The sequence below is a fragment of the Cryptotermes secundus genome, unplaced genomic scaffold, assembly GCF_002891405.2.
Source record: "Cryptotermes secundus unplaced genomic scaffold, Csec_1.0 scaffold667, whole genome shotgun sequence".
NCBI classification, from domain to species: Eukaryota; Metazoa; Arthropoda; class Insecta; order Blattodea; family Kalotermitidae; genus Cryptotermes; species Cryptotermes secundus.
In genome coordinates, this window is record NW_019721771.1 from 712,591 (window position 1) to 728,418 (window position 15,828).

Genomic DNA, 15,828 nt, shown 5'->3' on the forward strand with positions numbered 1-15,828 from the left:
ATACATGGTATCTCTGTTTTTGGAAAGAGACCATCCAGGAAAAGTGATAATGTGGTAGTTTTTCCATTTGCTTTCCATATCGCAGTACAACAGCCGTTCAAACCACTCTGGTCACGCCTGTTGCTATACGAGCTTGAACTATCTCGAACATCATTTGCTCTGTGCTTCAAGCCGCTGCTGATGACGCTGCTTCCGGCATCAGTTTTTGGTTTTTGGTGTCTCTCTTCGTCTGATGCCTACCCTTTGACTTGTCCAGCAAGGGAGGCCCTGCCAGTAGCTACGCTACCGCTGGTATAGCTCTCAGTGTCCTTGGCATACTCAAACTCCCTCACCACGATAAGGTGGAGACACCAACGAGGGGGTTAGGTATATATGCAGTAAACAAAAGTAAAAAGTAAAGGTATCCCTGTAACAGGCCGTAGAGGCCCATAGGGTTGTGAGAGACTGAGTTTCCCACATTTTCTAGGCGATCGGCTCACAGATGGCGGTAAGGTTGACAGCTCTACGCTCCGGCCGCCCTTTCCCCCTAAGAATAATCCAGTAATATTCCTGGTACTCATTTATGTTAGTGGCTGAGTCGACCCCAGGGCGATACTGCGGCTGGGAATATTAGGTCAATTGGAAAAATCCAACGATCTCAACCAACTAAGCTACGGCGTGCCCCTTTATATGTGCAGTAGTTTTATTTTTTATATCCTGTTTTTGCATATTTTATTATAGGCACTCGCATGTCCTTCAACATATAAATCAGTAAATAAAACTAACATTAAAAATATCAGTATTATGTTTTAATACATATACCACTACTTGTTTTGATCTATATGACCATCTTGAGGCAAAGTTTGGTTTGTTCTTAACTAATAAAGCACGACCGGCTTAAAATGGTAACGTACATATTAATCAGTCCTTATTAAAAAGAAAATATCTATATTTTATTAAATTTGCATGTATCCTGGGTCTTGTGACTAACAATAACAGGTTCTGGATTGGATGTTCGGATTTATTAACGTCTTCTGTTACAATATCTATTAATTACAATCAGTTATAGCGCTATCACTAATCTACGCACTTCACAAATCACTAGGACACGCTAAGTCTTCACAGTCTTCCCCAGTCGTATCCTGGCAACGGATTTATAACAGTCTCACTGTAACTACAGCTCACGTCAAGTCCCGGTTGTACTCCGTTGTACCACAAGGACAGACTAAGTCTTCACAGTCTTCCCCAGTCGTATCCTGGCAACGGATTTATAACAGTCTCAATGTAACTACAGCTCACGTCAAGTCCCGGTTGTACTCTGTTGTACAGCGGTGTACCCATTCTCGTTCTTCCACAGACTCAACTGCCAATCAAAGTCAAAGTAAAATTTACTTTACGACTGGTGGTTTACCGCCAATTAGTTCGTTTTGACTCCGGGCCCTTCGAGGGCCAAGACCGGAATTTTTTTCCCAATTGAACTCCTGCGGTGAGTAATCCTTATGTAACATTCTCTCTGACGAGAAGATGTGTTTGTCTCTTATGAATACGCTTGGCCTTTCGTCAAGTGTGTATTTCGCACATATAACAGGTAATTGAAAATTCTCTCTTTTGCACTGCACACAAGTCCTCTGTCAGTACAGGCTTTAGAGAGCAGATCATGCCTAACTTACATATCTTATGCTACAACGGCAGCTTGTACCCACTGTTCAGATGTTGCAACTGCCTATTAGCGGGTTGCATATCACCATTCCTAATAACCCTATTGTTGTAGAGGAGTATTTACAGCACTCTTGCATAACAAAGCCTGTTTTCTCTTTGTTTGTTTCGAGGTCTTTGACTAGCAGCGGGTCTATATGCCACAGTACGTACAAACGATGCAATCAGAAAGAGCTACCAGTCAAGTTTTCGTTAACAGCCGATAGAAAGACGTGATCCAGGAACGCCAAGAAGATGGCTTCATCTTTCACGGGCTAACGAGTTCAGCCCTTACAGATTATTATTATTATTATTATTATTATTATTAGTATTATTATTATTATCACCATCATCATTGTTATCGTCATTCTTTTCGCCAAGTGTAATTAGGAAAATCAAGTCAAGGAGGGTGAGACTGGCAAGGCATGTAGCACGAATGGGTAGAAGCAAAATGCATACAGAATATTGATGAGAAAGCCAGAAGGAAAGAGAGCACTGGGAAGACACAGACGTAGGTGGTTGGAAAATATTAAAATAGATTTTAGAGAGACAGTTTGGGGTTGTATAGACTACTCGTAGATTGATCTGGCTCAGGACTGAGACCAGTGGAGGGCTCCTGTGAACACGCTAATAAACCTTCGGGTTTCATAAAATGCTGGGAAATTCTTGAGTAGCTGCTCAGCCAGAGGCTTCTGAAGAACGGCCCAGCTCCATGAATATTATTATTATTATTATTATTATTATTGGAGGCACGTGGTAGCGCAGTTGGTTGGGGCACTATGCTACGAGCCGGAAGGACGCGGGATCGAATGCTGAAGAGGTAATTGTTTTTCGATTCACCTAATCCTTCTAACCGCACTATGACCTCGGGATCGATACAGCCTCTAACAGAAATGAGTACCAGGAATCTTCCTGTGGAAGCAAAGGGATTCCGGTGCGTAAGGCTGACAACCTCACCGCCATCTGTGAGCCGATTGTCTAGAAAATGTGGGAGCCTCGATGTCTCACAACCCTATGGGCCTTCACGGCCTGTTACAGGGATAGCTTGACCTTTGTTATTATCATTGTTTTAATTATGTATGGGCTCAGCTGTATGACACAGGATCCCAGAAGCAAGATTTTCCTCAGTTCCTCGAAGCTAATACTTCTGTTAGACCATGATCACTTCTTTCCCAGTCCTTTCCATTTCTTCATCTATTCTACGATTCGACGCGTCTACGTGGTCTGAAGCACTGACAGCGTAAGAAAGTAACGCACCACAGAAAAAGAAGAAGAAAGCTCTAAAACACAGCTCTACCTCTCTCAAACTCTCTTCCTTCTTGTTTCCCCGTATTTCTTCCTTCTCGATGCTTTTGTATTCCATTTATTTCGAAGTTACATTCTCTCTCTTTCCTTTCTTAACTTCTAGATCTTTCCCTTTCTTATTCCCTTCTCCATTCCCTGCTTCTTTCTTCCCAGGAATGTACTTGTAAATATCTTACACGTAAGAGTCACTGGAGGGGCTCGAACCAGTGTTACTTGGAAGCAATGTCTCAAGACCACCCTGTGCGGCGTGGGTTTGGTATAATGTAGTCATATCCTGAAGGGTTTGTAAGTACAATGTTGTAGGCGGAGAGAACTGCATTCTCTGCGTTCACATTTCGTGGACTGGTATGCCCAGGAACTGAGTCACAAAACCACTTAGCATTAAGTAACTTCAGTACTCTACCTATGGCTCTACAGCCCTTGTAGACCTTGGCCACTTTTCAGTTTCTTTTTCTATGCACATGCGGTAGGACTCCTTGGACGGGGGATCAGCCCGTCGCAAGACAGGTACCTACACAGGACAACACAAACAGAATAAACGCACACAGGCATCCATGCCTCGAGTGGGATCCGAAATCATGATCCCAGTGTTCGACCGGGCGAAGACGGTTCATGCCTTAGACAGCACGGCCACTGTGGTCGGCAACTCCAGTAATGAGAAATATATAAACGTTTTCGGCTGAAGGACAGATGTTCAGGGTTCTGTGATCTAATCTTTTCTCACTAATCGTAAACCAGTCACCCTGAAAACACTGCTCTGTTATACTAAATAGCAAGAATATGGTAAAATGAAGTGAATTATTATTTTTTTAATTTATTTAACGACATTTTGTCAGATTGTGATAAGGTAAGAGTTAACATGTTCCCTGTGCTTAATTAACCACCACGTTATGCTGACATATGGGGTGCTGAGGTGTAGCTCCACCATTCTTGACTTCTGCACTGGATGGAGGTGAGTTATCAGCTTCACGGCCTGGCCGCTATACCCCCGGTGAAAGAGCCAGCGGGACCAATAGGATAGGAGGCTGGATCGGTGCCAGAATCTGTCAGAAGATAAAAATCTCTTACCTCTTCCAGGAATTTCAATTCAATACGGGCGTCCAACCCGTAGCTTATCACTATACCGACACTGAGCTATTCTGACTTGCACCGGGACTGTGGTTTTGAATAATATTTTGATACTGCATAATGAATTTGAAGGCATGTGGCAGGGAGGCATTAGTGGTCCATTTTAAAATATCTCAACATTTATCTCAAGGGTCTAAGGAAAAACACGAAAATCATCTGGCAGGATAATCAGTGTCCCTAACATCCAGCGTTCGAAGCGAATGCCTCCTGAATGATGATCTACCGTTTCCCAAACTTCGACAAGAAAATTCTCCTTCGCGTCAGAATTTCATGTATTGAATAGTATTAAGCCTGAAGGACACGTTTTTCATCCTCTATTGGCGACTACACATTTATTCAGACGAATTAATTAAAATCACAGTTGGTGAAGGGTCCGTGTCGACAGGCTCAGGAGCCCACTCATCCTTCTAATCAGTGCGTAGCTGGGGCTCCTACCCCGAGGGTAAAACTGTTGGGGCTTGAAGACAGTCACTAACTTCCGCCTAGTGCCGAAGTTATGAATGCTTGAAGCAACATGCCCTTGCCACTTATGCCCTCATGGCACGGTGTTCAATTAAGCATAGCAAAAATTGTACGTTTCTTACTTATTTTGAATAGAATAAAAGTAAAATTATGGTCATCTTGCTCTCTGTGTGTCTCCCTTAATGTTGTTAGGATGACGGCTCGGTAAACACGTTCTCACGGCCACGAATACATATGTAACGGCAGAAAACTTTGGACGCGCTGTTTTCTATGCGGTCCGTGTCGTGTCAAATACTCAGTATTTAGTGAAAGTTCTTCCCAGAACTGTATATTTTAAATATATTGTGACACGACGGCTGAAAGCCGGAATAGTGGATCCGGAGAGGACGTCCATTGCCCAGCAACGACTCGGTAACCACGTTCGAGCTTCAAGGAATAGCAATGAACGAGTCGTTGCTAGGCAGCAGTCCGCTAAACAAAGTCACTCCCGTGACAACGGAAAAAGTTAACTGTTCGACTTACTAACTTCTATTCGGGCCTCGTGAAAGTTATAAAAGGGGAATTGATTCGTGCATTCGCAGTAGCAGAGATCAGTCAGAGGTTCTTGAGAGATTCGTCAGACAGGCTTCCTGCAGAAGCAGTGATTGTAATTGTAAAGAAGTGCCAATAAATCCAAGCATTAACTCCAGAACTCATTATTATTAGTCGCGGTAACCCCGAATACGTGGCAGTGTCAGAAACAATAATTAACCAGTCTGTTTTACTAAATTAACATTGCCCTACCAGGAATCTCTTTTATTTTTATTGTAATAAATATTTGTGTCCAAGGCGTATTCCATTGGAGAATCTTTACACTAAAATCACTTTTATGTTTCAGCTTGCTGGGTCTCGAGCCGAGAATCCCGATACATGTAAGTACAAACGCAACCGTTCGAATGAGTATCTCTTACGTGAATAAGACCTGAAATATTGTGATTATTATAAGTATTATATTCTAGCATTATTTTATGGGTAAGATAACGTTTATTACCATTAGTACTCAGTCGACAGAATCCTGGTATAGACAGAACATACGTTTGCATGTACTACTGTTTCGGCCTATTTTTGGCCATCGTCAGGTGCATAGAGCCTTTAGAGTCACCTCATAAAGCTGGCACATGCGGGTGTGTTGTACAAGTACGTTGTTCATCTAATGTCCTTATGTTATGAAATGTATTATATTGTCACATATTAGGGGTTTTCGCGACTTATAAAACGGGTTTTGGATTTCATGGTCAAATTTATTGGGCCTTTATGCAACTTGTTACAACATTTCTCAGAACACTACCTTCGACTGGACACTCTCGACTTCTGACAGCACTAGTCCTCCAACTGAGCTGTCAGATATTGTTGGTTTCTCCTTATATAGCCTCAGGTAGAACCACACAGGAAACATCCGTTGCCTAGCAACGGATGCCCTCCGTTGTTGCGAATTTGTTGCCGCGGGATGTCTTTACCGACTCGTTGCCTAGGAATAAGTCTATGCCCCCAAATATATTAACACTTTAAGCTTTTTAAAAAGCATTGAAGTATTGTAATTGGATCGTGATGAAGGTATTATCACGCGTAGGGGTGTGACACTAGACAGGGTTTGGATTGGTGAATGGATTTACTGACCACTTGTACACACGACTCGGAACTACCAGTAATTACAGCGCTATCGTTGATCGACGCACTTTACGAATCACCACAGCCCCCACTAAGTCTTTTTCCAGCCTGCTGTGTCTTTAGCAACCGTTCTCTGACAGCGGTTTCTAATAGTGGACATTCTTCGTATTCACGCGCTCAGGTCCTGTGTTCACAGACTCATACCAAACTGAACTGAACTGACAACTATCTTCGTCCTTTGTTTACATTATCTGGACACGGACCACGTAGATAATACCCCGTTTCCAAAAGTATCTCTATTGTTGCGTACGTATTCGTTGCCGCGGGACCACGTTTACCGAGCCGTTGCCCAGAAACGGTCGTTGTTTACAGAGTCACCGCCTAACAAGGGGTCTCTACGCCACAGTATATTAGTGCACTGATCAATTTTCTGCACCAGCATTGTGTTTCCTACCTGAAGACGGAGATACAGTCGAATTTTCGAAACGTCGTTTCAGATAAAACTTAAGACGTTCGAAAGAAAATCGATCCTGGTTGAGTTATTAAGTTTGCTTCGTTTTCGTCATTAAACACGAATTTCACGCTGCCGTGAATGAGTTTCGGATATAGCGGACGTTTTGGAGAAACTTAACGCTTTCATCTTCAGCGTCGAACCATTAAACAAAGAAGATATGTTCCCCCGAAGGGTCAAGATCTTCCTGAACTACAAGGCGTTACAATCCAGCGATCAGCAGTCGTTACAACTTCAACGTTTATCTATGGCTCTACAGCCCTTGAGGACCTTGGCTGCAATTTCCGTTTCTTAATTTATACACACCCCGTATGACTCCTTTGACGGGGATCAGCCCGTTGCAAGGCCGATACCTACTCACAGAACAACACAAACACAAAATAAACGTACACAGACATCCATGCCTTGAGAGGGATTTAACCCACGATCCCAGTGTTCGAGTGTGCGAAGACATGTCATGCCTTAGACCTCGCGACCACTGCGATCGGCAACGTCAATGTGTGCATGTTGTTATATTATTTTATTCTACAGGGTGTTCGTATTGAGACGCTGCACATTCGTTGTATAAACCGGAACTTCTGTATACCGAAAAGTCGCCTAGTGACTAGCCTACTAGAGTCTAGTAGTTCCTGGGATGGAACCCAACCAGTGCTAGAAATATTGTACGATAAATCATGAGATTTGCCTATAATATCTGCCGCGCTGTATAAGGCGCGTACTGTCTGATACCGCTTCAACACTGGGATTGTGGTTTCTGATTCCACGTGGGGGAAAGGATATTTGCAACGACCGGGAAATAAGCAACTATAAAACGGCCGTTACTAGTCAGCGGTTGTAAACAGCAGCAAAGGAAGAGTGTCTTCTATGTGGCCCGTGCCGAGATATTATAAGCAGGACAAATTGGTCAGTAGTTTGAGAACTGCTGGGGTTCAGTCGTTGTGAGTTTTGCTGTGAGAAGCTGGTAGCTGAGGCACGGAGACAGTTCGGGAACCAAGAGTAAGGGGAACGTCCGCCATTGGAAGCCGCTACCAAGCAACAACAGTGAAAACGTGACTGTGGACACTACTATGTGTATAATAGGGAAATGAAAATGTAGTCACACCTTGTATGTAAAACTGTCCAATAAATCCGGTCATAAATCCAAAACCCGTCTACAGTCACTGCACCACGTGACATTATTATCGTCCTTAGCGTGTTGTGCGGAACGCTATTCTGAAGAATGTTTGTTTATAGGGTAGGGCAGGAGGCATTACAGATGTGTTTATGGCACCAAGAGCCCAAAGAGCCGGGAAAGCTCAGTCGGTATAGCGACTGGCTATGGGCTGGACGAGCCAGAGGTCGGAGTTCGGGTCCCGGTAGGCTCAAACTTTTTCTCCACCTCTTCCAGACCGGCTCTGTAGTTCACCCAACCTCCTATCCAATGGGTACAGGGAGCTCTTTCTCCGGGGGTAAAGCGGCCGGCTTATGAAGCTGGACATTCGACTCCAGTTAGTACCGAGGTCAATAAAATATGGATTTATACATTCACTCGCCCCGCACCCCTTCATAGCGTAGTACTTAATTAGTTAGCCACAGGGACAGTTTTACCTTACCTTAGGGGGCAGTGGCCCGAAAAATTTGGGAACCACTGTTCTAGACAGACAGCAGGAAGTGTGTATATGAAACACATCTCATCCCAGACGGTTATGTTAAGTGATTTTGTGTGCCGATGGAGAGAAGCCGTAGGCGGGAAGAAGACACAGACGTGTAGCTACTTAATGCCTTTAATTTGCTCTTCTGACTTTCTTTTTCATTTTTTAATTTTCCTCTTTTCATTGTTAATGTCACGACTGCGTTGGCCGAGGCGTGCCCCACCAGCAGGCCGAAACCTTCCTCTGCGCCATGTGCAGTGTGAAAGAGGTTGGATAAATAAATTATTCTGATCTGGAGAGACGTGAAGTAGACTTGGAGGGAGCTGGACTGCAGGCGCAAGTCGCACACGCAGTGACGCACGCTCACCCTGATCCGAATGTCCGCTGAGGAAGCTCAGCCAAGAAAGCTGTCAGGGACTGGGCAGAACATCGCGCATTCGTAACAGCACTCAAACAAGCAAAAGGATTCATATAAGGACCTTCTGCCAGAAGAACGAAGGAGCTGTTAAGATTAAACAAATCAACTGTGGTGGACGGTAGGAATATTTACGGGACACTAGTCACCCAAAAGGACATGTTTTCAAAGTGGGATTTACTCACGCATGGAGCTGAGCCCTTCTTGAGGGGCCGCCAATTCTGCAGCTACTCAAGCAATTTCTAGCACTTTATGAAACCGAAGGTTCATTTCCTTGTTCACAAGAGTCCTCCACTGGTCCCTATCCTGAGCCAGATTGACCCAAACCATACCATCCCATTCTATCTCTCTAAGATCCATTTTAATATTGTCCACCCGCCTACGTCTTGATGCATTCGCGGACAGCTCACAAGGTGTGGTCCTCCAGCTGGGGGTTGGGCGTGGGGTTAACAAATCCTCACCTTAAAAATAAGCTTGTTACGAAAGATCATAAGAAGCTTTGGGCCTGGACAGATTCTTTGGAGAAGTCTCCAAGTGTGATTGGCAGACAGTGCAATTTGCGAAGCGTACCTAGAAGACGTTGAATCAGCTATACACATCCTGTACGAGTGTCAGGCCGCTGTTTCATGGAACCAGACTGTCATGGTGCCCCTGTAAGCAGAAACCTGCTGTAGGTTTGTGTAAGGGTTCAAATGGAGAATTTTGCGCAATAGAACAGTAACGGTCGCGGTGCAATGGCCAGCAGTTAGGCCCATACCTTATGTATGTATGTATGACACTAAAATTATCACGTATCCGGGGTTGCTTAACCGCCCTCATGTTCAGTTCATTTTAAAGTATGAAATGTATCTGAATTAATATCAGAGCGATAAATATTTATTAATGGGCAGTAAATACACTTTCGTATATGTAAGCAAAGGAATAGAAAAAAAGTTCTGGAGAAAAGTAATCGGCCACTTTTCATTGGACACGACACGGACTGCATAGAAAACGAAAGAAACTAATGACGACACGCAGACAGCAAGATGATCTCATTAATTTTTTAACAAAGTCTGGAGGAGATAACGCAGACAACAAGGTGACTGCATATGCCTCATAAGTATAAAGAATTGGAGAGGAGACAGACACAGAAGAGCAGCAAGGGGATTTCGTGATATTGCAAATGGGATTGTTTACACAAAAATGATATATACGAACGTAAACAAAGACAAATCTATTCTAATGTATCACCATCCATTTATTGTGCAGAGGTGTACCGCTACACGTTTCGACCTTCGAAAGGTCATCATTAGGTGTGCTTACAAAAATTCAGAATTAGTTCCAGAATTGCTTTTTAATATGGATCCGTATTTTTACGATTTATTTTATTTTTATTTTTGATAGCCAATACTGCCTTATTGTTAAATATATCTGATAAATATACACTGAAACTATTATAATAATATACCGTTTTTAATTCAGTTTAGGTATTAGGACTGATAACTTTTTATGCAGTTTGGATTTTAATATTACATAGCCATTAATATACGTAGTTTTGTCCTTGAAAATAAAAATTAAAGACCAAAATTTTTACAAAATCTTCAAATATTTTTCTAATTAACTATTCGAATCATACTTGAGATATGCAGTTTCTAAGATAAGTTTAAAACTAGGAGAAGTTTTTGGGGTCGTCAAGTTTTGTCGTAGTTGCTAAGCTGATAAATCGCAGTTCGAAGCAACGTGAAGGGGCCCTTCTCACAGTCTCTGTTGCAGCATTCATTCACTCCTGACAGTTCAGTTATACATTATTGATATTGTGTTCCAGTATTTTAGGAGATGTGTGATGTGTAAATTGTGTTGTAAAATATTTATCTTTCGTCGTTTAAGAGTTGTTTGGCGCTTTATCTGTTTTGTGTGTTAACCTAGTTTAGGTAAAGACTTTCCTGTAATAGTAGTACATATGGATATAGTTATTCCCTATATTATTTTCTTTCCTTGGCACTACAGCCCCAGTGGGCCTAGGCCTACCTTCATGAACTTCTCCGTTCACTTCGGTTTTTCTAGATCTTACACATTCGGTAGGACTCCTTGGGCGGGTGATCAGCTCGTCGCAAGGCCTCTACCTGTATACAAACACAGCAAAACGCACACACACAAACTAAACATCCACGCCCTGCATGGGATTCGAGCCCACGACCCCGGTTTCCAAGCGAGCGAAGACAGTACATGCCTTAGACCGCTCGGCTCCCGTGCCCGGCGATTCCCTCCATTATGTTGGTGCTGTAATATAACTTTCATAGGCATTATAGTACTTACATATTTATATGTATGTGTATGCGAAGGGATCTCAGTTGTTGTGTTGTGAACGTATTGAGCTGTTCCCTAGCAACATATGTCGTTCCGTTGTGTCTTTTTGCGGCCGTTGCCCAGAAACGAATAATATTTCAGATGTGTTCGCTAGCAACGGCTGTTTCTCTAGCTCCAAAGATCTTGCTTGAGGAAATATGCCACAGCATTTGCTTTACATAAAGATTTTGGTGAACTGTTATTATTAATAATATTTCTGGGCAGTTTTAGTACATTATTTTCTCACTAATGACATTAACATCGTCATCCTACACACAATCTGAACCGTTCAGCTGCATTCCTTCCTGGTTCTCGTCGGCATTAACAAGATTAAGATGAAGGTATGTACAGTAGTTTACCACTCAGGTGTGAAGTGGTTACGTCTGTGAGATTGCGAGGTGGCGTTCAGTCCGGCTGTGGGGCTTACTCAGTGGCCTGACCAATCAGTAACTTCCTGCCGAGGGTGAAGAGACACGAATGACGCTGTCATCCCTTATGTACATACAGTACCGGAGTTAAGAGTGAGATTTGAGGTTACCAAGGCGGTGAAAGTGAATATTAATATACTCCGAGATGTGACACCGTTTAGTCGATTTGATAGGTAACCAAAATTTTAAAGAAAAATACTGCATCCATCTTCAGGGTATACTCTACTACCTTGAAGATGTAGGCAGCAGGTTTCTCTAAAACGTCAGTAAATTTACCATACTACAGAGCGTTATATCCTAGAGCTATCTCTGTAACTGGCCGTGGAGGTTCCTAGGGTTGTGTGAGACGCCGAGGCTCACACATGTTTCTAGATAATCGCGTCAGATGGCGGTGAGATCAGCCTTAAGCGCCGGCCGCACTTTACCCAATGGAAGATTTCTGGTAATCATTAGAAGCAGAGTCGGCCTCAGGCCCATAGTGCGGCTGAAAGGATTAGGTCAATTGCAAATATATCCAGTGACTTCATCGGGAATTGAACCCGCGACCTTCCGAATTATAGCATATTTCCTCAAACAACTGCACTACCGCGTTCCCCGCGATGTATCCTAGAACATAGTGATGTCATAATTCCTTGTTGCGCAAACAAACCCAAACATTTCCCTTACTTTAAGCCCACTCTTCGAGACTGCGTACACAACTGTGTGTGTGCGAGGCGCGTGAACGGATTCACGTGTGTTTTATCAGTCTACAGAAGGATTAGAAGGAAGGTTTTACTGTGTACAGTTTCTGAACGTTCCTATTATCCTTCTTAGCCTCGCAAACAGGCTACAGCTGATGAATTTATAGGTCAGTACGGGCCACCTGGTGTTTATACTGCAGGTTTTTACAATTATGTTTCAGTAGCCTGTTTGCTTAGACACCCTGTTCCTCTTGTCGCTTGCGCTGGTTTTGTTTGCGATGAATTTAATGACGCTGTCAACATTGGACGTTATATAGCGTCCTGTGCCGGGTTGACACTGAATAATGGAATGGATGTTTGTCGAAGGAAGCTTCTACCCGGATGGACTGAGGAAAACCACGAATCAATAAGTCAGGACGGTCGGTATCCCGACAGGGATTCGAACCAGACCCTCCCCCTGAATACAAATCAGAATTATTGTCAGTTGATTCATCATCCTCTGAGGTTGCTGAGGCCCTTCGAAAATTGTTGGTATGAAACGCTATATATTTCCGTTAAGATGAGTACTATGGCCTGTAGAACAGTTGCTAAGCTGCGACTCTGTAAACAGTAGCCGTTGCTAGGTAATGGGTCAGTAATAATGCGTCTACAACAATAGAATGTTTGTTGGAAACGGCGTTTTCTGTTTGGTCCTTGCAAAGTTGTTATAGGGAAGACAATTGAGAGCGATCCAATTAGTTGAGTTCACAGTTCACAAGAGTTCTGCACGGTCGGCTGTGACGAGAAGGCCTGAGAGCGACAAGCTGAAGAATCTTCATTGTTAGAAGCTATTACTAGGGAACGGCTGATGAAGCCACATCAGGCTGGAAAAGGCTTAGCGGGTGCCGTGGTGATTTGTAAGGTGTGGAGATTAGCGATAGTGCTGTAATTACTTTTTTTTAATTGCTAGTAGGGTGGGACTAAGTCCCTTGCACTGTGGCCACTTCTGGCGTATTGTACCAGCCCCAGATGACAAGTGAGGGTGATAGTGGAGCAACTGGTGGAATGAAGATTGGCAGGGGAAACAGAAGTACTCGGAGAAAACCTGCCCCAGCGCCACTTTGTCCACCACAAACCCCACTTGACCAGACCTGGGATCGAACCCGGGCCGCCGCGATGGGAAGCCAGCGACTAACCGCTTGAGCTATGGCGCGGCCTTGTAATTACTTATGGTTTCGAGCGATGTATAAGTGGTCAGTAAATTGAGTCACCAATCCGAACCCCGTCTCCAGTCACTCCGTTAAATCGTTATAGTATTTTGGAGCCACAGTGCCTCACTCAGCACAGTAAACAGGATGCGAGCTCCAAGACCAGGATTCGAGTCCCGGAAAGTGTCGATTCTTTTACTCTTTGCCACAGTGTTCGGATCGGTTCTCGGGCTCATCACGCACGCCTCCATTTCGGTAAGGACCGGAGGTTTTATCCAAGGGCGAAGGAGTCAAAGATGATGCTAGTGCCTTACCTTAAGAATACGTGTATTTATACGCGTTCGTAACATGGTGCTCACTAATGGAAAAGGACAGTTTGCCTGTTACCTTTCAAGAGCAGTAGATTTTTATTCATTTGACTGTTCCCAAATGAGTGTTAAGGGCCTGTTTGGCTGACATTTCTATCAAGGATTCTACCAGTTCCATCATCTGAGAATTGTGGCCCTCACACAGATTATTGTTGGGATTAGAAATATTTTGCTGCCTTTATAATTACTTTCCCTGCCTTGAAAATGGAAGTAGTAGGTTTCTCCGAAACCTTAATAAATATCTACCGGACTACACGCTGTTTCATCCTAGAAGACAACAATCTTCACTTTTTTCATGAAACCTATAATATTAATTAGTTTTTAAGAGAGAGAGATTTTACCTGTGGAAGTATGTAATGCATATTCTGAGCTTTTCTACTGATATTTTTAAAGTGTCAGTACAACCATAGCGAATGAATATTGCGCCCAACATAAATAATTTTGCCAGTCAGAAGATGTGAATAACGTTATTTACTAATGTCTGTAATTTTGCTAAAATGTAAAAATTATATTTTTTTTTAATTTGGTTTATTTATTTATTTATTTGTCCTATCTCCCTCTCTCCTTTCCCCCATGCTCGATTTCCTATCTCCTTTGGCGCTTTAGGTTTAACTCTTCTTTTCGTGCATGTTAACGGAGTTGAGGTCAGTGTGCACCGCACGAGACTGTCTCTACTGTTTGTTAGCATTAACTTTTATTTATTGATACGTGTCTCTGACTAGAAGCTGTAGGTATTCATATACGTAGTTTCGGAACTCATAAATATAGACGGAATGGCCGCACCATAGCTCAAGCGGTTAGTCGCTGGCTTCCCATCGCTGCCTCCCGGGTTCGATCCCGGGTCTGGTCGAGTGGGATTTGTGGTGGACAAAATGGCGCTGGGGCGAGTTTTGTCCGAGTACTTCGGTTTTCCCTGCCATTCTTCATTCCACCAAATCCTCCATCATTAATCATCCGGGCAGGCTACAATAGGCCGATCAGTGGCCGCCGTGCCAAGTGGACCTAGTTGGACTCCACCCCCCAGTAAGCGAATTTAAAAAAAAGTACACGTAAGAATTTACCATTTGTTTGAGATGTTTTCCAGTCATTCTTAAGCATCTATTTTTATCGTATGAAGATTTTGAATTTTAGATTTGTGTGTATAGTCCCAGGCTTCACAGTAGATGACTGCTAATGCATGTCATGTGTCATAGTTTGATGACGTGTGAGGGGTCGTTGTTGGGCACGCGGTAGCGTATTTGCTTGAGGCACTATGCTACAAAACTGGAAGATCGCGAGTTTGATTTTCGATTAGGTCATTGAAATTTTCAATTGATCTAATACTTCCAGCCGCTATGTGGTCCTGGGGTAGACTCAGCTTCTAACATGAGTACCAGAAATCTTCCTGGGGGGTAAAGGGCGGCTGGGGCGTAAGGTTGACAACCTCACCGCCATCTGTGATCCGATTCTTTAGAAAATGTGGGAACCGCGACGTCTCACAACCCAGTGGGTCTCCACGGCCTGTTACAGGAATATCTTTACTTTGCCCTTTTCAAAGAGGGGTCACAACACTAAGTTCTTTTAATGCACTATTTGAAGTATGATGGAAAAGTGAGATGAAAAAGTGGTGGGGGGAATTACGAGACCCTACATTCAAGGGTTCACAGAAAATTTTCTTGATCTGTCCTTCTGACAGAGGTACTCTTGATAGATGGTCAATCATTCGAAATTGTAGAAGGTAAAAAGTTTAAGAAGCTGACGTCTATGGACAGCGGAAACATATTGAAAAGATATATTTACTTTTTATAATCGGCATTTTGATATTAATGTTGGAAAGACTAATTAGCATTAAGACGGAAACAGTAGGGCAAGTCTTGACGTTAAACCTAGGAGCGGGGGCGGGCGGAGAGTGGGGGCTGCACGTGTAGCATGCAGTGCAACGTGGAATTTTGGTACCAACTCACTTTGTTGGTTTAGGACCGAGGAATCTGCGGGAAACCTTGGTCGATTTGGCCGGTCGCAGGACCTTCCGGGTGCAGTCTGACTTCTAGCCAGCAGTCGGGCGTTTACGTAAGCAAACTTTAATGT

At 43.4% G+C, this 15,828-nt stretch overlaps 1 protein-coding gene across 1 annotated transcript in view; it reads left to right on the top strand.

Moving 5' to 3' along the window:
• Positions 1 to 15,828, top strand: part of LOC111875763 (connectin) — a 641,807-nt gene that overhangs the window by 178,608 nt on the left and 447,371 nt on the right. Inside the window, exon 3 of the mRNA XM_023872260.2 lies at positions 5,447 to 5,480. The gene's annotated coding sequence lies outside the window, so the exon portion shown is untranslated. The remainder of the gene's footprint in view (positions 1 to 5,446; positions 5,481 to 15,828) is intronic.